Genomic DNA, 13,220 nt, shown 5'->3' with positions numbered 1-13,220 from the left:
CAGCATCACCATCCTACTATGCCAAGCTCGCACTTTTCGAACGACACACCTTTTCGCATCGCCTATCGCATTTCATTACCCAATCCCACCCATGATCTTTACTCTCGTATTACATTTCATGTTCTTAAATTTCACCTAGAAACGCTACGCCGTAAATTTCTCACCGATCGCTACTCTCGTCACCACCTACTACTTTTCGACACTATGCATACCTTTCACTTCACCCATGCAGACCACGTTATTACTATACCCCTTTGAACCTCCTTTTTACGCTCTATTGTTATACATTACCCCCTAATGATCTCAATCTAGAACTTCTGGACGACTATCGTATTTATGCTCATCTCTCTCACATATTTCCTTCATATACTGCACAGTGATCTTCCTTTGCTTACTAACAGGGCTCCCCCAGTCTTCATCAGCCTAGCGTCGCCCCTAGGCAGAAGATAGCGGCATTCGTTGTTCTAAACTTTCCCATGTGTTGTGGCGTGCTTGCACTTCATTTCATCCTTCATGTTCATCGCATCTACTTATAATTATCATACTATATAGTCTGTGTTATGTTTATAGTTTCATAATCCATTTCCATTCTGCCAATCGCACTTTCTTTATGATTTTCCCTTATATGTTTATGATATTATCTGTGCATCCACCTGTCAGTATGTTTATGATCGCAAATATCATAATGTCCATATATTTTATCATGTAAGCTAAAGCAAAATATTATAAATTCTTGTTAATATAGTCAAAGTTACAATTCGATGATAAAAAGCATAACGAGAAAACTTACGAATCGAACGTTGAACATTACAAATTATCTTATTTGGGATTAAGTAATGATTTATTAGCATCCAAGGCATCATTTTAAAACCTTAGTCCAGACCGTAAAAAGTTTGTTGGAACTTAAAGTGAGGGTGATGATAGAGGAGAGAATTTTGCATACAGAATGTAATGAAGCAAGGTGAGGTGGCAAATACAAGCTTTCCTGAGTGTAAGTCGACGTGAGGAGCACAAATTTGCGTGAGAGGTTACATTGTAGTTGAGGTAAGTTTAAAACTAACCCCATTTTGTCCTGCGAACAGGACCGGCAAGCTAAGACAGAGGAAAACAGGAAAAGTCATTGTCTGGCATGTGCTGTGGTAAGTAAGTTCGCGGTACGTATTTTTGCCTATTTTTTCAGTTTCCTACCTGTGCTGCGCTTCAGCTTTGCTGTCTTACCCTCTAGTTAATATCCGGCTAGCTTAAGGTGTTGAATTTCGCGTGCTTTGAAAGTAAGGTGAAATGAGATTGAGATGAAAATATTTATACTTGGGGCGAAGTGAGGTTGGGAGCAAAACTGGTTTTAGTTACACTTGCGTCATTTGTCAATAGCAGAGCGTCATTAAACAATACTTACAGTTTAATGTCGGCTTTTAAGCACTGTAGTCAAGAACAATTAGCTTGGTATCAAGAACAACAGTTTCTGCGAGTGAGAGCTAGAGAAGCTGATTGCAGTTTAACCTTTTTTGTTCAGTGCTGAGGCTATACGACGCAGGAATTACTATTGAAAATGTAATTCGAAACACTACCTCGATTTGTACCGAAACAATTTCTCTACTCGGGAACGAACCCGGATACAAAAATACAGAGAACTAACCACTTGGCTATGAAAGTATTGGCAAAGTTAGGACATAATAATCATATTTACAGTGCAATGGATCACAAGTCACTGAATCTGGAATGCGCGCCTTCGTGTGACTGGTTTCTAAATTTTCACCGTAAATGTAAGTCATTCCATAATAGTTTTAGTAATTTTTCGTAGTCAAAATTAATACACAAGACCGCCATAGGCAGCTGTTTCAGAAACAAAACTGTTATATATGGACAGGGCCGAATATAGCATTTTGGCGCCTCTAGGCCCAATAATTTTTTCCGCCCCCTAGTCTGGTTAAAGATACTTTTCTAAAAACCTTTATTAAAAAATTATATCAGGCCTATATGTTAATTGCTTAAACAGTACTCCACGATGCAATTTTATCATTGCAAGTTTTTTTTTGAGGAATTTACTTGGTTCTAGGCTTAACAAAATACCGTTAATGTATTAACAAAAGATTGGTGAATAACTTTGGTTTTGTTCAATTTATCCATTTGGGCAAATAAATAAATAAAAAAAAACAACTCTGTAATACATTATAAAATAGTTTTAATCTCAGAAACACAGCTTACATGAAGTATTTTGATAACGTGACACAAAAACTTCAAAATCCGAATTCTTCATTAGCCCGATTTTTTTAATGAATTCAAAAACTGTTAAGTTATGGCTATTTATTTTTATTTCTAGATATTTTTTTATTTTTTTTCTCTTGGCCGTGCGCCCCCTGAGAGCTTGCGCCCATAGGCTCGGCCCTACCGGGCCTATTGGGAAATCCGGCCCTGTATATGGGTAGAAATCAGTAATAAGTCAAAGGTTTATGTATAATTACATGAAAGTGAAACGAAAGAAAATACAATGTTTTATGTCTACGAATGAAACTTAAGCAAATAATGCTATTAAATATAATCCTAAATCTGGATTCATTGTTTATAAACCTTGTATGTTTCAGATATTAGTTATAAATATGAAGTCTGTGCATTGTATTACTATTGTCTGCAGCCTGAACGTGAACAAAGTCTAACCATGAAACAGCACAAGATAGTCGAAAGAAGGATACATTCGCCACTTCTAACGTCTGACAGTGAACAACAAATGATAGAAGTCTTTCTGTTTCTTTACTTTCTTTGCCAACAAAGTAAATCAATCATCGTTCCATTAGTATTGTCAGAAGACTTCATCTTCTCTCTCCATTGCTAAGTAAGGGACTGAAGAGCATATTCCAAATATATACTTTGATATGTCTATCATAGATGTAACTATGCTTAATTTATACGTATAATTAGGTTTATCATACTGTGTGTTGAAAGTCATACAATGTTATTTGACACTTCAATAATAAAATCTATTTTTAACAAAAGTAAATAATAATAGGAGAGAATAGACATATCCGATGACTTTTCGCATGCATACTGAAGGTAATATGAAACATTAGATAACCATTGTCATTTGTTATTTCTGCTTTAATTAAATGTAAATTCACGATGTCTCATTATAAGCTGTACTTACTCTAAGTCAGATATACTAAACGAGACATGCACCCAGATTGTTTTGGTTGCAAGGGGTCCAAACTTTGCGGGGAGTCCAATAGTACAAACCACAACGTCTATGTAGTATTGAACGGGTATTACTCTGCACCAGAAAAGACAATAATTAAAATACTTTCACTTATATTTTCAGGAAGAAAAAACATGATAAAATTAGATTGCTTTTATAAGAGAAAGAGTACAGATTAACTGTAAAATCACATTTTTATGCTCCATCGATCATTTCCCTGTTAACCATTATCGCACCAATCCTAAATCGTCAAAATTGTTTACCAAGCTGGGGTCTTCTAAGGACTCCAAGTATTATTTTAATTTCTCAACTTATTTTTGGGCACTTTTAACGAACGCGTCATTGATCTAATTATGTAGCAGATATCCCAAGATGATGCAGGACACATATAAAAGTCGAGAATAAATTGGTTCTTATAGTTGCAGCAGTATCACCAAATATCACCCTCTGGGGTCCCTAGAGGACCCTGCTTGGTTGTTGAGTTGATTTTAGTTTAGCGTCCCGTTCAGCAGCGAGGCTATATGAGACGTGGACCTACTGATTAACGTGGAATCCGAACCACATGGGCTCCCGCCGGGAATCGAACCCGGGTCTCCCACGCCAAAGGCGTGTACGCTAACCGCTTAGCCACGAGGGAGCTCGACCCTGCTTGGTGTCTTAAGGGTTAAATAAGTATAGTTATATTGGAAGAGTGTACAAATGTATGTTGAGTTAGGAAGTTTTGAGGATCCGGACCCGGTGACTCCACTGCGTGCGCTCCTCTACTAAAGCATATTTTGTATATATAGACTGTGAACCACAAAGGGATAATGTAAATTTCCCCTCACAATAATATTTTAACAACTTCTACGGAAACATTCTAAATTGTCCTTCCTATAATTATTTTGCTCAATGTTGAAGGTGGTGATTTTAATGCAGTGTCAACATATTAAATTCGAAAATCGTCAATTTCTAAACGAAAGATCTTAATAAATCTGATACGTTTACATGCACGCACCGGAAACTACGAGCATTAGTGATTCCCTGCCTGCCATCAATGACATGTTCCATTTCTGGGGCAAGTAGTGACAAAATAACAGCAGAGTTTGGAATTACATGTCTGCTGCCAGAGTTTGAGACTGGTAACTAATTCCGTCGTAGCAATTTTAGTGTATACGTAGAGGTTCTTGATAGCTGCATTATTCGTAGTGTACGGGAAACACATCGTAAAAAAAAGGGGGCAGCTACTCACTTCCTGCAGGATACTATCAGGATCAATGCATTGTAAGCTACCAAAGAATGGTTTAAATGGGATCCGGAGATATCAGTTCTTGATTGGCCTCTAAAATCATTCCATCTCAATCCAACCGAGCACATATGAGGTATCGTTGTCCGGAACTAAAACTAAAGAAATGAACGAACAACTGAAACAATCAGGGCTCAAGTGCTTCAAGTGTGAAGTAGCGTCCGAAAAATGCCCTATCATTATATGTGCTTTATCTGTTCGATGAGCAACCATCTCAACTGTGTGATTGAAGCAGCGGATTGGTAAAATCATTATTTAATAAAAATAATATTAAGATAAGGCAACAAAATAATTATCAAAGTGTTTTATTTTATAATGCATGGATATCTGCCTTGCATGATACCTTAAGTACGGCGGGTAAAGATCCGCTTGAAAGCATGGCTGTGTGGTCAGTGTATCAAGTATTGTATGTGCTATAATCAAGTTACTTTTTTATTTTAAGTTTTAGGAAAATACTTAAAAACGGGGAATATAGTGACATTAGTGGCATTGAAATGATGTGAAGACAAGATAGGGTGCTAAAATACTGTAATATATTCTGAACTTCTTTTCAAGTTTGTAGGCGATGTTCAAGAATATCAATATTATCGCAGATATCACAAATGTTGTAGGATAGTATAACGAGTAGATATAACCTGTCAGCTGTTTTGTTTGATATTGACGATAAAAGTGATCACAGATTGGTGTTTAAATTAAGAAACACTGAGATTTCGCCAGATGTAAGATGAATTAAAGTTTGCAACTTTAAGTTAAATGTGAGGCGTTACGTAACGTTATGTTCTTATGTAAGCTAATACAGCTCTTTGAGAGGAAATGAGTCAATGTGATGGTGCGCAAGTAAAGCATAAGCTATGCTCAGAATTGATGCACGTAAGTATGGGAATCTAATCACCCAGCAATCATATTAATTAGTACATTAAGCTCGAAGCCCTGAAATTAAATCGAGATAACATTTCGAGACACATTGCTATATAGATAGATAGATAGATAGATAGATAGATAGATAGATAGATAGATAGATAGATAGATAGATAGATAGATAGATAGATAGATAGATAGATAATCTTTCTATCTACATATACTTAAATGCAAGTGACTATGTTTGTGACTTAATAACTCTTGAACAACCCAATCGATCTCGATAGAATTTTCAACATAGATGAGGTCTATGTCTGGGGTGTTTTTTACGTCATTTTGCTTTGACGGTGCAACTTGTGGGAGGAGGAGGCGAAGGTATATAAAATGGTCGAAAATGACCGATATTAATGTCGAATCCATAGTTGTCGGGGTCTCTGAGATGAACAGTGACGCTTCCGATGCCTTTTAAATCTAAATTGAGCCCAGAGCAGTAATTACTTATTACTTTCTAATTTTTAAATAATATTTCATTTGCTTCTATCAATTTGAGAGTGCTCCGGTAGTAGTAAAAAATGATAGACTAACGGAACATATTACGAATTTTTCTATTTTAACCCAGCTAAGCGTGTAATTGACGCTAGTTACTGATAAACAAATCAATGCTACGTTTAGAAGAAATATCTTTGCTTTCAAAGAAATGAAGCTTAATCCTTCCTCTGCAGATAACACAATCACTTGTTCACGTGCCACTCGTGCTAACACTGAACCACAAAGATGAACTCAATTCTTGGAATCCTGAATCCATATATATATAAAAAAAAATGGTTGTTGCCTCCCATTACCTCCTCGCTCAATAGAAATCAATATTGGAACCAGAAGTGGTAACTCATTTCTCTCATTTCGAATTACAATACAGGATTATAATTGGAGATGGCATCTATCCATAGAGAAGAGAATCCACATAACAAAAAATACTTATCGTTATCACAGTTTTATTTATTTTGACTGTCAACCAGTGTTGAACCCGGAAATCGTAAACTTCCATTACATTTCTTTTGAATAGAATGAAAAAGGTCGATGTGAAACCTACACTTGGGTCACTGAAGCCACACAAAAATAAGTATTTCTCGTTCTTTTATCGTTTTTACCCTACGCTCAAACTTGAGACCTTATATGTAAGTAGGTTTCCACCAACACCGAATGAAATATCTGAATAAAGACACAGATGAAGAAAATATCCATTCAGTACAATGGGGGCCGCGGTGGTTCAGTGGTAGAGCGTTCATTTGTGGTCCCTGTGGTCCCTGGTTCGATTCCAGCTCGCGCCAAGTGAACTATGTGGTGGACAAACACCGTGTGCGTGGGTTTTCCTGGGGTTCTCCAGTTTCCTTCCACTTTCTTCATTCCATCATTTCATTCATTTCTCAACATCTCCGTCTCCTTTAGCCTTGCGGGCATAATCGTGGGAAGTAAACCCATACAGTACAACGAATCTATACGAAATGCTTCCTTTTTACTTTGCTAGTTCTATATATATTGCTAGTTCTTCCAGCTGGAATAGTGTCTAGTATTGCACCTTTGCTGCACGGGGTCGAGAGTTCAATCCCTGGTGGGAGAGTATTGAAAGTACGGTGGTTCGAATCTCATCTTAAAGTATAGATCTACGTCTCGTAAAATATAGGGACGCTAAGCTCTAACCAACCAAACAAAATGCTACCTACGCTTTACTATTGTTGTTCATTATGATAATTAATGTTGAAACTCAAACTAATTGATTTTTACCAGTCCCGATTTGAAGAGAGAGACAAAAGTCGAGATGTAACTTATTCTTGGAACATTGGAGAGCCATTTCTCTCTATCTATGGAGGTCAATATTGAGATCAGAAGTGTGGAAACCTACTACAATTTACGGTTCTAATAAAGATAAATGAGGAGATAGAATCAATTCTTGAAACGGTTAGCCGATTGAAGAAAACTACTTCTCGATATATCGTTATTTTTTTTTCTCTATAACGATCAACTTTAAAACAGGAAATGATTTATTTATGCCACTTTTGGTTCGAATAGATGGTTAATATACAGTTGATGAAATCTACCATTGGGGCGTCGAATCGAGTATAATAAGTCGCTCTGCCCATCTTTTACCACTTTTGCTCTGATACTTTTCAACAAACAGATGCACGGACGGACATCGCCGTCCTCTAAGACTTTTTATGCTCACGCTTAACATAGTTTCGAAGTCTAAAGTTGTAGACACAAATGATCAAGTTAAACAAGCATTTATGTCATTGTATTTAAAGAAAAGTAGAAGACAACTGCACTATTTTTGATAGTTTTCTCGAAGTTATTGGAAGATAAATTTATTGGTCTGGTATATTATTTTGCAGCTTCCATGTTTCTAGGATAATTGTCGAGGCTAGAGTTCAGTGCGAGATAGCCTTTGATCTTGTGAAGATGCATTTTATCTACTTGAAAATGAATATTATTTTTTCCGTAAATTCAATCTTCTTGTCATATTAATATAAGCACGTTAGTGCGTCTCTATCAATATTTTGAATGCCTGTAAATGATATTATACAAATAGCTGATATACATGATTACACAATTAGCTCAGTAGTGAAGCTTGGTGGAAGCCCAGAACTTCTTGCCTCGTGCACAAGTGTCAAAAAATAGCGGAGCGTGTAGTGGAGCAAGTAAGTTCTAAGTCTGTCAGGTGAACGCATTTGTTGCATTTCTGTCAAACGTGTTTTTCTCAGAGGACTGTAACATAGAATAAGTGAAGTTAATTGTATAGGAGAATGTCTACCATACTCATGTTTCACATAACACTTTTTTTTTGTTATATTGTCATTTCTTATTACCATTTACGTTTATGAGGCCATTTTTTTATAATCTTGATTTTGAGGTAGAGGAACAAAGGTTCTTATGGTCCTATGCATTTGAATTTAATGAACACTTGACTTTCAAGAACAGACTTCAGCTGTATGAAGCTATGAAGAGGAGAGAACTTACAACTGTAAAAAGGAAACTGTAAGTAAGTGAAGCTTGCATTTATTTATCCGAATCTGCTGGATATGGTGGCATATTATGTTTGTACTGACCTGAAAGGTTTGTCAAAACAAATAGGAAAAAAACAGATAATATGTGTGGAATGCAATCAATGGATGCATGAAGAGTGCACTTTCAAGGAACAATGACGTGATCTTTCTGCTGTGACGCTTGAGGTAAAATTTTAGTCCCAAAATAAATACAGAAGAAATGATGATATTTATCTTTATTGGTATTTGTTTCGAGTATTGAGTAACTTCCTTATATATATTTTTTTCTCAATTGTTTCAATAATTTAATATTCTTAATAGTAGCGTGTTTGTTTATAATTTACTTCGTGTTACATAACAATATTTTGTAGTAGTTACATAGGAATTGCTTATATTATGTGTTGTAAAAAACATTAATCGACTCCCTTCTATGTTTTCATTATTGTCATTGTGTTATATTATGTTACAAGTAGTCACTTCACATTATTCATCAGATTTCTGAGGATTCCACTGTTTCTCCTGCAATACATGCTCACACTGCAATACATGCTAAGTTAGACACACTAGGAACAGTGCTATCTTAATATGACTCACTTGCTTCACTTTCTCTACAGAGCGTGATCCTTTTCCATCCGAACATATTGAAGTGCATTGAAGACATTCCATTCCGTCACCTTGATTACACTCGATATAATGGACACTGGGATGGACATAGCACAACACTTTACGTTATTGTTTACTGCAGCAGACTTTGTTACAGTTGCACTAGGGGCACATAATCCTATTCCTGCTTGCACGCTCTTCTAATGCAACTTACCAAGCAAATCCAACGTAATGAAAATCACTGTTTCAGAAGTCCAAAAACACAGTTACACATGCAACTAGCATCTGCAATCTTAACAGGGATAGTCTCGAACGAAATATAATGGATACCAGCTATAGATGGCATACATCAGCAGATGAACAACGACGTTTTGACCACACGGCTTGAAGCTTTTTCCTGGTGCAGCTTCACACAATTTATGTCGTCGTTACACAATGCTGGTATTAGGCCTGTGCAAACTTACAATGGGGCGAGTTCTTAGTAATAAGGAGCATTGATTGTGACACTTTTTGGACCTTACTTACATTGAGCTTCCGTGTGTGTTAAAAATTTTAACAACCACAAAACTTTTCGAAAAATTGGTTTTACATAGTCGCATAAAGTTATGTCGACACTTTTATGAACACTTTTGCAGGTGATATGCCGAACTTTCTACAGTCATTAGGTACATTCATATTTCGTCCATGGCCAGAAAGAAAAACTAGTGGTCACATTTATATGGATCTCATACTCCATTTTGAACTTTCTCTTTCGCTCCGCGATATTGGTTGGACTGCAGTTTATCGCCCTTTTCGGCAGCGAAGCTACATGAGTTGTGGAACTATATCCTAACGTGAGATCCGAATCACATGAGTTTCCGTTCAGAATTGAACTCGGGTCTCCCGTGCTAACTAACAGAATACTGGTCTTTGAAAAACCCTGCAGTCAATTTGTGATGGATCGCATGATGTACTGCTGATGAGCCTAAATGGAATTGTTTGAGCGTAACACGCTGTGATAATGGATGTTCACAGGCCGTCATATTCCGTACCTTCATTAGCAGAGGACGTATTTTTTTTTAGATGCGATTTCGTTCGCGATATGGATGGTGTAGGTGGCTGTTCTGTATAATGGTTTAATAATACCACTAGCATTTGTCCGTCCTAGCACAAAGCCATTTCTCCAATATTGCTCTACTGTGATTCAAATGCTAAAGTTTAATGCATTGTAACCATGACACACCGATTGATATTTTTTTCGGTGGCATTTTGTCCATTACAATATCTTCACGCTGGTACTTAACACTTCGGAGAATGGTACATGTGTTTGCAGTCTCGTTGCTCTACGAAATCAGGTTACACAAGTTTCGTTCTGTGCAAGTTGTTCGAAAGGAACTAAAGCAACCTCTTTATAAGACTCTAACAATATAACTATCCCCAGATTTTAAAGTTCATTTTTGTATTTTCACACATACATTTGAGTTCCACATATTTTCGCGTGGAACTCAACAATGCAATGTTATAAAGATTATTTCCTTTACTTACTCAAAAGTTCCTATATTTGTCCCTAAAGTGATCATTTTCTAGACTTCCAAACTATGCTATGCATAAGTGTCAGAAGTCTTATATAACGGTTTTGTCCGTCCGTCTGTCGTCAGGTGACAGAGAAAATTGTTAAATATATCCAGATGCAGTTTTCCTGAATTGATACAGCGTCCCAACAATAGGTTCCATGTCTTCCGTTCATTTTCTATTAAAATAGAAAATGAGTCAAATTAGTCATTTCCTGTTTCGACGTTTATGGTCATAGGCTTGAAATGTTTCTTCATGAGAGACGAAAACATTACTTTTTTTTTTTTTTGCAAGCTACTCAGCGTCTTAAAACAATGTACCATGATTATCTCCAATAATCTACCAAACCGGAAGTGATTCACATTTAATATTATTTCCTTTTCAATATTGATTTCCACAGAGCAAAAAACAGTAAGAAATAGCGAAATGTGTTTGTTTTTTTTTAATCGATTCACTGTCTTAAGAGAGCACTTCGTTACAACGCACAGCACTAAAAAAATCCGAAGTGATTGAAATTCCCTACTACTTACGGTTTCAGTATTGATTTCCATAGAGCGAGAACGATATGAGATATCGTAATTCCTTTTTGTTTAATTGTTTCTACTTTGAAATGATAGGTTCCACCGTCCGCCATGACGATGCAATTCTTGTATAAAGTGTTTTGTTCTAAATAGTTTCTTTGTTGTTTTTTCTGTTACAAATTTTCATGTAATGAAAAATGAAAATAACATTTTTCAATTAAAGTTTTCGAAACTTTTTTTCAAAAAAGTGTAAACAATTTTCAAATTAAAACATTTCATCATTTATTTTTAAAAAAAGCTTTTGAAGGAATTATTTTTTTTCCAGACTTTATAAAAATAAACAAAGATAATGAAAAAAACAACAGTATTGAGAAATGTTTAAATAAATGTTTTCAAAAGCTAATATATAACAAATGTCTACCAGAGAAGGAGATAAGAGAGACCAACCAAATTTACAGTGGTATATATTTTTGATCTAAAGAAGACTTATTATTTTTTTGGCAATTTCAGATTTTAAAGGATGAGCCAATATACCTTTCTCATCATTTGAAAAGATTACATCAACACAATCATATCTTATAAAAGAGAACGGACTTTTAAACCCAACTATATAGTTGTATAACGTGATAAACCCGCATCAAATAAGATAAATTAGAACAAAAACCTCCACTTATTGCATTTTTGACAATTTTATACCCATAAAAGTAAAGAAGATGAACCACATAAATTTACGGAGGTATATATTACGATCCTAGAGAACACTTATCAATTTTGCTTTCTTTGGAATTCTCAAATTTTAGGGATGGACCTATGTACACTCATGTCCAAAATTATTGTCGCATATCTATAATTGTCTTCTTGTAAGAATATTATTTGATAATGATTTTGTAGGGTACTTTTAATACTTATACTGCGTGTATAATCGGGAAATGTATATTTGTGGTAAATTTCATAGGAAAAGAATTATAAATACGAAAATTAGAATGAGTAAAACAAAATGTTGGTAAATGGACAATAACGTTCTATTTTCGTTTTATTATTCTTATTTATTGCTCTTTTGACATGAAATTTGTCACATACATGTCTTTGCCGGTTATACACATACTAACATTATAAGAAATACCGGACGAATTCGTTGCAAAATATTATATTCCTACAACAACATATTTATAAACATGCGACAATAATTTTGGACATGAGTGTACCTCTCCAAAAATTTAAGAGGGGAGCATCAATATACTTATAACTTATGAAAAGAAATCGACCTGTATACTCACTCATATAACCACATAAGATAATCAAGATTCATCAAAAGGATAAAGTAGGTAAAAATCGTACACAATTTGCATTTTTGGCAATTCTTTTTACTCATAAAAGGTAAAGAGATGACTTACCCAAACTTACAGAGCTACATACACAAGTCCTATACTACCATACCAAATTTTTAAATTTGGCAATTTCCAAAATTTAAAGGGAGAAGTCCTATGTACTATTCCCAAAATTTAGGGGGCGGGGCAATATACCTTTTCCAAAATTTAGACGGGGTGATTCTATGTACCCCTAGGTCATTTATTCCGCGCCAATGCACTCTATTTTTGTTTGCTTACTCAGTGAGTAGTACGTTTGTCCATACTACTTATGAGTTAATCATTTCTCATGAATAAATCCACAAATGATAGTTTAGTGTTGGAAGTGAGGTTCTTTTAGAAGATTTTCTAAAAATTGATTCCAACTTTTTTTTTTGTATATTTGATCAATACCCTATATTGTTCAGCAAGTCATTCTCGCGAAAATATCTACAAAAAGTATATTATATATATATATATATATATATATATATATATATATATATATATATATATATATATTTACAATTTACCAAATGCGATTCATGCGATATTCTTGATATAAAGAAATATTCATTAATTGTTCTAATATAGAGCAGAAGTAATTTCTTATGAAGAGTCCACTTTCTTTTGGGGCAGACTTTTCTTTGAATGAAATTTTCAGAAAATATACTTTTGTTCTTATTCCATGAGTAAATCTTTCAGTAATAATTGTAGCATAACATGAATTAGAGACATACAGAAATTAGAGTGATACAGATGTTTGCCCACATCTTTTGTTTTGTGTTACTAATTTATTTTTAATTTTCACGTACGAAAGGTCAATGAGAA

The sequence above is a fragment of the Thermobia domestica genome, chromosome 6, assembly GCF_964235325.1.
Source record: "Thermobia domestica chromosome 6, izTheDome1.hap1.1, whole genome shotgun sequence".
NCBI lineage: Eukaryota > Metazoa > Arthropoda > Insecta > Zygentoma > Lepismatidae > Thermobia > Thermobia domestica.
This window is presented reverse-complemented; position numbering follows the sequence as displayed.